Below are 12,008 nucleotides of genomic sequence, written 5' to 3' on the forward strand. Positions count from 1 at the left end.
CATATGCCATATGTTGTCTTATTCCTTTGCCAATTTATAGAGATACAGTTCAGGGCACCAAGTAGGCTTCCTTCCTTCCTTCCTTCCTTCCTTCCTTCCTTCCTTCCTTCCTTCCTTCCTTCCTTCCTTCCTTCCTTCCTTCCTTCTTTTTCCTTCCTTCCTCCCTCCCTCCCTCCCTCCCTCCCTCCCTCTCTCCTCCTCCTCCTCCTCCTCCTCCTCTCATTTCAAGGAGTGGCTTTTTAATGCTGTCTTTTAGTATTGCTGAAAAAGTTGTCCTTTTTGAAATAAGGAATAAGTGGCAAGGTCTGCACAGAGATATGTCTTTCCATTTTGCAAAGGTGTCTCTGCAACAGTGTTAATAAGAAGGAAAGCAAAATTGGAAAGACAAATTAACAGTTCTTTTTGTTTAGTTTTTCACATTTTTCTATTGCTCATCTCCTTGGTGATTTGATGAAGGCAAAAACCTCATTCTAACCATTTTTAGCAAGGAGCCTGGAAAAGGAGCAAGAGTTTTGGAGGGAATAGTGGATTATATTAAACTCAACTCATCAAGTAAATTGGTGCCAGGGAGAAGAAAGGGCTTTTTTTGATGTGACCTCAGAAGACCAAGTTTTAGCTCCATGCGCAAAAGCAGGATAAAGGTTTAATATTCAGCTCACGTTCTCCCCCTTCAGATTTCTACTTTGAAAAATCTAATTACTTAGATGCATTGCTAGGTCTTTATGTTGTACCCTATCATGAAGATGAGACGTCTATTGTAAGAAAATTGTTTTTGTTTTAGGTGATTCACTTTGTCTGATTTCCAAAATCTTTAAAAACAGTTTTCTGAAGTGGGGTTGGGGATGGGATTCCACCTGTGGTCATTTCAAACTGTTAATTTCACAGCTGCATTCTCCACATTATTCATATTACCTATTATCTTTTGGAAAATCTATCCTATCCTATTACCACCACCACCACCCCCCAAAAAAAACAATCACTTCCAGACTGGCCTTGTTTTCACTCCCATATCTTCAGAAACAGTTTGGAGGCAATCTTGCTGACTTGAAACGTTGAGGAGTGAATATCACTTGCCCAACCTCAACTGCTGTCAGTTATGCAGCAAGAAAAATCCTCTTATGCCTCCCCACACACAAAAGGGCAAGAAGAGAAAAAAAGAATCTGAGTGTTGCATGACAGCTGTGCTGAAGGAAAGGGAAGAACTGGGAAAACCGATGCTACTTTCATCCCTGTTCCTTCCTTCTGGCCCAGTGAGGAGAAGCTGCAAAGCTGTTGTGTTTCTAAAATCATACACATTTTCATATGTGGAGGCATACTGAAAATGCTGCAAAATGGCTAGAGAAAAGAAGAGAAGAGCGATTTCTAAATCTCCATGTTTGGAGTTGTTGAAGTGAAATTTCCAATATAATTACTTTGGGATTCTTTGGCCTTTACACAAAGTTTTTTTAACTGGCATTTTCCTCAGTTAAATTACATTGTAAATCATATTTTTCTCTTCAGTCTCCTTTTAATGGAAATAGCTGCTTATAATTTTTTTACATAAATATTTTTCTGATTTCTAGGCACTGAGAACCCACACCGCCATGTACATGAACAAACATGTATAGATAAATGTAGAAGGATGGATAGTTCCAAATCCTTTATAGTTGCACAGGTATTAGAATAACTTTTAGCACAGATTTTTAATATTCTGATTTCAAGTCCATTTGCTTCTGTTACTGTTCAGCATGAAACTTTGAGGGATTTTCTCTTGCCCATATAATACGCAACTGTCAGACCTGTGATTTGGTGACTCACTAATATGTGGTCAGACCTGTGATTTGGTGACTCTCACTAATATATGAGGATCTGCTGTTGTTTTATATTCTGGGCACCTTGCAAGATTAGCTAGTACCAATGATTTTCTAGTTCATTAATTTACTTCATTCGTTTTTGTTTTTGTTGTGCATTCCCTAGGTTGGCTGTTAACATTGCAAAGGATTTCAGAAATATAATGCATATTTTAGACACATGCCTCCAGCTGACTTAATTTTCATACCTGTAATTTGGGGAATGTTAATACTTCTTTTTGCCTTTTATGAAAGAAAAAAGATGTGAATGTCAAATATTCTCTAGAGCAAGCCCTTGAATTCCCTTTGGCTGATTCTGCCCTTTTTTGCAATTTTTGTTTTTCTAAAGAGTTTCTCTAAGGGAGGTAAAATTGAACAAGGAGATCTTAGAAACTTATGAATAATAATAATAAAAAACCCTGCATTTTTAAGACCATACATTTTACTACTTAACAGTTAATTATGCATAACATTTCTACAGATAGCTCATTATGGTTAAGCTTCATTCTGCCATCTCAAAAATATCTTTCAATACAAAATGGCATGGAAAAAATAATGTGGAAATAATATTTCATATTTTGGCCTGTGCCAAATGGACAAGCCCCCCAAATTTTACCATCACACTACAAAAAGTTTCCCCTTCCTTATTTCTGCAGAAATCTCTGTAGCCCTATGGTTAGTCAATTTTTGTTTCACTCATAGATAATCGCATAACATTATTATAATGCTAAGATCTAACTGTAGGAATTGTACTTACTTTTAATATTAATACTATAAAGATTAAAATATAGCAATTTGATATAAGCAGTAAAACGAAGTAGCAAAAAATAAATGAAATAAAACAAACATAGTTTGAAAATAGCCCTATGAAGAAAAGAGGAAGGTGTACCTCTGGATAGGATAGAGGAGGCCTACATGAGGAGAAAGGAAGGATTCAAATGTCTCTTAATTCTCCTGCCATCTAGCTGAAATATTGCTTTGGAGCTGCCAATTTCGAAGCATTTCAAGATTACTATGATTGTTCTCTCTAATTTAAAAGATAAATTTGAGGAGATGCATCTGGAAATGTAGTGGGCATTAGGTACATAGGCATGATGCCATGGTGGGGGGCTTTCTAGCTGTCACACCATGTCAGGGTTAGCACATACTTGTAAGGGTATGTGGGAATGACCTTGGGAGAGAGGAGGAAGAGCCGCAGACGAAGCAATGGTCAGATAAGAGGCAGCTGAGTCCACAGAAGCATTGGGGGCGTGACAAATTAGAAGGGACCCTCCCAAGTTTCTTGGACTGTAAAGGCGAGGGGGGAGAGATGTACTTTCAGACTTTCAAGATTCTGTTAATGTAACCTTACAATAAAAATAGAGCTTGTACTCCGGGTGTGCTTCTTGTCTGGACTACCTCGCAAGGCTAACAATGCTTTCCAAAAATAAAAAAGAATCTTGCACAATCATTCCAGTTAAATCTGGCACCTGTTTCTTAGAGACAAACAGATCATTCCTCAGTGTTTCCTGATTCCTTCCCTGTATATTCCAGTTTCTTGCCAATGTTCTTGCCTTTATTCAGAGGCTCAGGAAAGCAACATTGTTCCTCCAAAGTTGTACCCTGCTCCCAGCTTGGATGTTAAAAAATAAAGCCCTTTTTGTCCCCTGAGGCTGGGGAATCCCCTTTGGCAGCATGCGCAAGAAAGAGTGTATATTGGACATGCCTGAGTTGGCAGCGTGATGTCTGGCCTAAGGGCTTTTGGCAGGCAAGCTGCGGAGCGGGTGGGGGTAGCTTACCCATTCACTGCAATTATGTTATTCTGATTATGCAGAAACGTACTACAGAAAAACTGTGTCAAGTATACAAAGGCTTATTGATTTTGGAAGGAGAAAAAACCAACACCCAGTCATATATTTATCTGGATGTTGATGCATGAACAGTAGCTGCTAAACCATCTAATGCGAGGGCGCAAAGAATCTATATGATCCGTTTATTAGTTTATGCAAATAGGTTTCTTGTATAATCACAGTATCCCTGCTGACTTTAAAATGTTTATAAGTACTGCTTCAAAGGACAGAGAGCAAGAAATAAGCTGACACTGTGAAAAAGGCAAATGAACTAAAAATGAGGCAAGGGAGTAGGGGAAATGAATATATGAAGAAAGGAAGAAAATGTAATTTAAAGAAAATAATTGGAAATATCCTCTATAAAGTTGAATAAGTTCAGTTTTGTGATTTTTTTTTCTTATTTTCAATCCAGGCTGGTACAAAATGTTTAATTCCCTAAAACTTAAATTTATTTATTGGATTATTCATATTGCCTCCTCCCCACCCCCCCGCCACCCGGGTCTGGGCATCAAGACCACACCCAGGATTTTGTGTGGAATCCCACCTCCTAGAACACCTAAGAATATATTTTCCATCACACATCAGGTCAGCTTTGACTCCTGATGACCTATTCAGGAAGAAGGGATCCATTCTTAGGCAAAAAGCGAAGAAATACGGTCAAAGCTATCTGCATTCTGAAATATGTTTTCCAGAAACTGGTTAATCAGAGTTCATTGCCATGATTCTGGTTAGAATATTCATCTCAATATCCATAGTCTGCACAAGTATTTGGGGTATATTATTTAATATTGGGAAAGGAGACCCATGACATTCCTGCTCCGCAGTTTTTAGAACAGCATCTGAAAAGCAAACATCATACGATTTTAAAACTCCCAACTTTCCCTAAGTGGAAAATTCTCCCATCCATATCCTTGTCTGCACTGCTTGGGTAATCCATGTTGTATGCGCAGTGCAGCACTGAGGGGAGCTACGTGGAACCACAGCTATGCAAAACTATTATACTGTAAACTGAAGGTAGACTAAGTAATCTCCAGTGCAATCCTATACCAACTCAGAAGGTAGCTGCTGAGTTCAGTGAACTTCCACCCAAGTAATTATGTGTACTGTAGGGTTTTAATTTATTACCTGGATTTAAAAAGACAAATATCTGATTTATTAAAAGCTAAATTAGCAAAACCAACAAACCAAACCAAACCAAAAACATACCACCCTCTAAAATCTTCCTTTGGTTCATTTGTTTTCTATGTAGGAGATAAAAGTGACCAGTATTTTTAACAAAATCAACACAAAGGAGAAAACTATAAAACTAATCTAGGTTAGTAGTCTTACAAAAAGAAGATAATTTTAATGTAAACATTCCAATAGAAGAGAATATCCGTAGCTCAGCTTGGTTGTTTGCTTGCAGACATTTCATTACCCAACTAAGTAATATCATCAGTGCTAGCGAGTGTGGGGTTTGCTCCCTGTTCATATTCAGTAGCTTGCCCTACCAGTGTTGGTGGGGGTGTGGTTTTCTCCTTGGTAGTTCCTTGATTAGGATATTGTTCTCTGCTTGATTGTTTGTCTGGTATTAATCCCTGCTTATCTGAGTGTTGGCTGCTGGAGAGGATGTGTTCTGATCCTTTTGTTTCCTTCTTAGCTTTTTTATTGCCCCTTTTGAGTGGTGTGTAAATGTGCTTTATCTGTATGTGTCTATTGGTGGCTGATTTGTCTGAATGCCAAGCTTCCAGGAATTCCCTACCATTTTTGGATTTGGCTTGGTCTAAGATGCTAACAGTTTCCCAGTTGAAACTGTGATTGAGTCTGTCCGTGTTATGAGATTAAGGAGTTTTTGTCATGTCCTCTGACTGTTAGTTGGTGTTTGTGGATGTGCTCTGCTAGTCTTCTGCCTGTCTTTCCTATACAGTGGCTGTTACAGTCTTTACACTGTATGTTGTAGATACAGGTATTCCTCAACTTACAATCATTTGTTCAGTGACCATTTGAAGTTACAACAATGCTGAAAAAGGAGACTTATGACTGGTCCTCAAAGTTGTGGCCATCCAGCACACCCAGGGTCATGTGATCGCAATCTGAGTGCTTGGCAACCAGTTCGCACTTAATGATAGGTTGCCAAGCACCGATCTCATGATCACCATTTGCAACCTTCCATGCCAGCTTCCCCAGAAAGCCAAAGGGGAAGCCAGCAGAGAAGATCACAAGTTGCTGGGTTAAGTCTCCCCCAGCTACACACTTTCTCCTAACCCCTCTGTGCTCGTGCAGTGCCTGCCACTCGGGCACCCCCACGCACCCTCCCCAACCTGTGCTGCACCCTAAGAACACTCCCCGACCTGCGCTGCACCCCCATGCACCCTCCCCAACCCTCACAGTGCCTCTCATGCACCCACACATGCCCTCCCTAACCCATGCAGCACCTTTTGCGCACCACACACACCCCCATGCACCCTCCCCAACCTGTGTCGTGCTGCACCCTCCCACCCCTCTCCAACCCACGCAATGCCTCTCACACACACCCCTCACCCCCTCCGCGACCCTACCATACATCCCTGCACACCCCTCACTCCCTCTCCCACCCAGCAGCAGCCACTTACTTGCCTGTCGGCCTGGGACTTACAACTTCCTGCATAATGACTTTGGGATTCAGTTAACGATGGCAACTGGGACTGCAGAGATTGCCATCGCTAAGTGGTGCAGTTGTGCTTTACAACCACATCACTTAGTGATGGAAATTCCGGTCCCAATTGTCGTAAGTTGAGGACTACCTGTAATTCCTGTTTTTCCTTCTTGGGCTACTGGGTCTTTTGGTTTGCTTAAGATCTTTTGGAGGGCTTCACTTGGTTTGTGTGCTACAGTGATGCCATGTGGTTGTAGTAGTCTGATGGTTGTTTCTGAAATGGTTTTGATGTATGGGTGTGTTATTCTTTTCATAGGTTGTACTGCTTGTGCTGCAGCCAGTTTTGTGGTCAGGCACTTTTTGATAAAGTTGTGTGGGTATCCATTTTGTTGGAAGATGTTGTATAGGTGGTCTTTTAACTGAATCTGTTACATACAAATTCAGTTAAAAGAGGTCATGATTTTCTATCAAACACTCAGGAGTTGTTTAAGATGTTACTGCCATGATGGATGCTAGGAAGGCCATAGATTTGGTCTACTTTAATTTGACAACCTTTTGCCATTATGATATAATAGCTAAAGGAGAAGCAAATCAAAATACCAATTAAGTAGAGCTTCTAATCTGGGCTGTAAAAATCTGGATAACCAATAGATGGCAGCAAAAATATATACAGCTGTATATATCTCTTTGCTGCCATCTAGTGCTAATTTGAACTTTTGCAACCTCTTTCTGGTAGTCTTAAATTAGAAATATTATTTAATAACACCTGCTGAGATGTGTACCATTGGCACTGTATCATAATTTAAGACGTGATGAGAGCAAAAGTGCAGCTGCGTTTAAAATACAGACTAGTGTGAAAAATTCAGCTCATTTCAGACTTTGCCCAAATCCTTTGTATTCAGTCTTGGATCAAACTAGGGCTGGCTGCAGCTAGTAATTAATCCTGCATTTCAGTTATTGCTGTTCCCAGAAATAAACTTGTTTTGAGAAGGAAAAGAAGGTTGCTTGCTGTAGATGCTGGTTATCCAACCTCTGTATGAAATGCCACGGCTGGCAATGTCATATTTCTGCCATGAAACATGGGTTTTGTCATTTTCTCCGCTGCATGATTCAGTTTGGGAACAGAAATTATGGGTTCCATGCTCTTAAATACAGGCTTACACTCCTGAGCATCTGTCTAGCTCAGTGTTTCCCATCTTTGAATAGGTTGTAGTTTTCCCTTTTTCAATGTTAGAGGTTTTGATTGCTTTTCTGCCACTCTCAAAAATCTTTGAACACTTCATAAGGCACCTTTCAAAAATATATAGTTTTGAAAATGAAACAAAGGAAATTTTGCCCTTAATTATAAAATTAGATGCAGTACGCAAACACTACGTACATTGATTATCAGAAATTGAATTATTCAGGGAAATGTTGACAGGTTTGGGTCTATTAAATACAATGCTTTTATTCCAAAGTTTCCCTTTTAGGATCTTTGAAAATAGGAATAGCTGTAGGATAAGGTTTAGTTCATCCAAACATTTTCCTCACTTAGGAGCTGTAACTTGGGGGATGAACCTCACAAACACCCCTCTGCATCACACTATCCAGAAGCAACTGATGAATAGCTGTTTGTGGTCTGTATTGCCAGATCCAGGCAGATGGATGAATGGCATACTCCTGCTATTAAGATATTAGCAGATAGATTTTTCAGGGGAAAGGATTCTAATAAAAATCCTCACTGACATCCTAGTTCCCTAAGTTCAAGATCAATTGGTGGAGGGATGGGATATTTAGATGTATGATTTCCCTCTCCTATAGTCTAAGCCCTATAGTTCAGATTTTCTCTGTTTTATTTGTCTGTTATTAAATGTATACCCCACACAATCTTCAAGTTTTTATAGAGCTATAAACAAAAATGGAATCACTTTGTACTTTGAATAGTGGCATGTTCTGTCACCACACAGTTTCTGCTAAAAATATACTTCTCATTACAAGTGTTTTATATCTGCCCCCAAACTTCATATCAGGGAATCTGACCATTACTAGAAAGAAAAGAGTATTGCCTGTGTCTGTCTGGGTAGAAGGCAGCTTTCCACATTCCAAGTATTTTGTTCCTCTGTATATCTTCCAGAAGGGACATGACATAAGAGGTGTTTGGTTCACAGTGGACACTTTTAAAAGTTGTACCTCTGGTGGCTAACTGTCTGTGGAGCATAGTTGGAGAAGTGTCTTTAATTAGTTAGAAGTTAGAAAATCACTGTCATGTCCTGAATAAAAAATCAATTCTTTTTAACACAGACACAAAATTTCTTGTTATATTTTTAACAGAGGTTTATTAGAAGGCAATTCTGTCCAGCATTTGAACTCTTTAAGAGAAGATAACAAATTATAGTGGTTTTTTATCCAATATTTTTAAGTATATTCTTGTTTCATCCAGCTATTCAGCAATATATATATATTGCTGAATAGCTGGATAAAACAAGAATATACTTAATGAATGAAACAATATACTTCAAATATTGCATCAAAAACACTATAATTTGTTATGTTCTCCTAAAGAGTTTTTAATTTTTAAAAAATTAAAATTATCTGAAGGCTTCACAGTCTTTGGTGGTTCATTCTAATACTTTTTATTGAAATTCCCAGCCTCAGAAATTAAAGCTTTGTAAGCCAGATGCTCTCATCTTTTATTCTTTATTGCTGATAATCAGCATTCTTCTGTCACTGCTCCACTATCAGCCCTTTTCAAAAAGGATATGCTTACACGTCCAATACTCAACCCTTCATTTCTCATGTTGAAGAATGACTATGCACCAGTACTGCACCAGAAAGCTGTACAGTAGGTAGCCGTGAATATGCCTGTCTTTTCAATGACATGGCTCTCATTTATATTAGTCACTCCATAGCAAAAATGTTCTCTGTCAACAGAGACAATCAACAAATAGAACATAATTTTTGAAAAACAAAATCAAACCAGGATGGACAAATAAAACAAGTAAAAAGCATCATGTCAACTATAAGAATATCAGTTGGACTAAAATGTTAACATCAAGTAATAGAAATACTATTAATAAAAACTAATGACTTTTTCATTCAATTAATCTATTTATAAGCTTCCATAAAACAATGGTTTATCAGGTGGGTATTGTGCAAAATATTGACGAAGTGAAAAAGCACAATTCAATAAAAATATAATTATGATATAGCCACGATGCAAGTCGAGAACATTATAAAACATAAAGAGAAGAGCAGAATATTGTAGCACAATGAAGTAAGTGTAGAAGCTATAGTACTTTATTCTATCTTTTAGAAGGCAACCGCACTTGTGTTTTTAATGAAGGAGCCACTGGAATTGGGATTACTGTCTAATAAATGTATAGCCTTACTTCCATGTCTGCATGTGTTGATAAGTATATTAATGGTGTAGTCCTGTAGTGTGCAATCCTGTAGTGAGATTTTCAGTTTACCACATAGCTTTTGCTGTACAGTATATACATTGGGAATATATATATATATTCCCAATTGAATATATATTGAGATGGGCAACTTGTGGGCCCCAACCTCTTTTTATTGCTCCCCATATTCACTCTGCTGAAAATCAGTGGGATGGCTTCTTTCCATGTTGAGGCAGGAGATACACAAAAAACAAAAGCATAAAGCGTGAAATAGCAAGGGAAAAATCCAAGTCCCTTTTTTCTGAGGAGGAGGAACATCCTGGGTGCACTTAGCATCTTTACCTGCCAATTATGGACCATCACCAAAGGTTGCCTACCCCATACAAACCATAGAAAAGCGTTTACTGTTAAACAATGTATGACTTCCTACATTCTTGGTTGGCTCCTCTGTAGCTCTTCACATTTCTCCCTGACTTTTGAGCCATTTTGACCAGGTCAACCAGTGTGAACACGGGAGACTTTGCAAATGAGATTTCCAGAGAGGGAGCTCTGGGAATAATAGGAGGGTGATACATATGAAACTGGCGGTTTACATACCGTGCTTGATTGCTGTGAGAGCCCAGCTTATCTGTGACCTCTTTGTTATGGTGACACACATGACTCCCTCTTGGCCATTCACCCCTTTTCCAGGTCTGAAACATTATCTTTGATAGGCATTGCAATAAAAAGGAAAGAAATAAAATAAAAGCAACCCTAGATTTTTCAGGGCATGAATATGTGACATCTGTGGAAGATCTCCCTGCTTGCTGTGCTTAATTTCAAAATGAGTATTGTCAGTAGAGCAGAATTATATGCTTGTTCAGGAAAAGCCTGTCAGAAAGGCTCCTTCCCTGCTACATGGGGCCTCATCACACACCTTGGTTTCCCCTTCTAGCTGTAAATTGTGGCAGTGTGTACCTGTCTGCCTGGAGCCCAATCCATCTTCAAGATGATAAAAGCCTTCTGGTCAGTAGCCAGCATGCTTCTCTTCTTGTAAATTAGACTCTCCCTTTGATGCTTCATCCTTCCCCTCCAAGCTAACTGAAATGGAGAACAAGCAAGCAGGACCTGTTATCAAAAGTAAACATCCTTCTATCCTCTCTTCCTCCATTACCTTAGCTTTGGAAAGAATGAGGGAGGAGATAGAAAGCTTTAGTAAACTAATCACTTTTTTTAAAAAAGTGAAGTTTACACATTTTGAGGCAAATTATGAGCTGCTTTCATTTAAAATATTTGATGTGAGAAGTTGGGTGCTTTAATGGAAGGAGGCATGCTCTGAGGAAAGGCATAGCAGACCTCAAATTACATCAAGGCATGAATAATTACAGCACTTTGCAAGCAGTTAATGCAAAGGCAACAGTGGCTTTCTGTCTGGGAAGTGTGAGTTTCTGCATGGTGGACATCTTTAATAGTAGGTGAGAGTGACCTTGGGAGACGGGGAAGAGCCAGAGCCAGGGGAACGGTCAGGCAAGAGGCAACTTAGCTCACAGAAGCAATCGGGGTGTGGCAGATATCTCAGAAGGGACCCTCCCTAGTTCCTTGGGCTGTAAAAGTGGGTGGCAGGGAGAGAGAGATGTACTCTCAGACTTGCAAGATTCTGTTAATGTAACCTGTCCATCTCGCTGTATTTCCTGTCTGGACTACCTCACTAGGCTGACATCAATCTTGTAAGTCTGAAAGTACATTTCTCTCCCATCTCCTTTACTCCGAAGAAACTAGGGAGAGTCCCTTCTAAGTCATTTGCCACGCCCCCATTGCTTCTATGGGCTAAGCTGCCTCTTGTCCGACTGTTCCCCTGGCTGTGGCTCTTCCCTCTGCCTCCCAGGGTCATTCCCACATACCATTACAACGTCTGTGCTTGTGATGTATGTTGTAGTACTGCAGAACAAGAAGTAATTTCCTTCTGAGGTCCAAAGAGGAGAAAGCAACTTAAAAAACTAGTCCCACCAGTTGTAAATCAAAACTCTTTACAGTAATGTCACTCATGTGGGGGTGGCAAACAGCAAGCTGCCTTTGGCTGAACAGATTAAACTACCCTTTCTCAGCCAGGTATCCTCAAGTTGTGTTGGCATTCCGATTGAATGCCGAGCTGGGAAATTTTGGAAGTTGAGGTCCCAGCATGTCTGGGGGATGCCAAGTTAGGCTAGGCTAAACTAATGTTCCCCAAATTTTCTGTGAGGAGAACAGACGAGTTTCCTTTACGAAAGGCTGAAAGACACTTTGAAAATTACCTTCCTGATTTTTGGCGGGGGGGGAGTATTCATATTTAAATATATGTTAGCCTAAGTGCACATTTCAGAATGTATTTTCTGTCAAAGTA

General features: G+C 39.5%; 1 protein-coding gene across 1 annotated transcript in view; it reads left to right on the forward strand.

Moving 5' to 3' along the window:
• Nucleotides 1–12,008, forward strand: part of B3GALT1 (beta-1,3-galactosyltransferase 1) — a 359,787-nt gene that overhangs the window by 150,809 nt on the left and 196,970 nt on the right. The gene's annotated exons all lie outside the window — the stretch shown is intronic.

This window comes from Python bivittatus, unplaced genomic scaffold, assembly GCF_059951505.1.
Source record: "Python bivittatus isolate LINGU-HERP-01145 unplaced genomic scaffold, Pbiv_v1 ctg000480_np1212, whole genome shotgun sequence".
Classification (NCBI taxonomy): Eukaryota; Metazoa; Chordata; class Lepidosauria; order Squamata; family Pythonidae; genus Python; species Python bivittatus.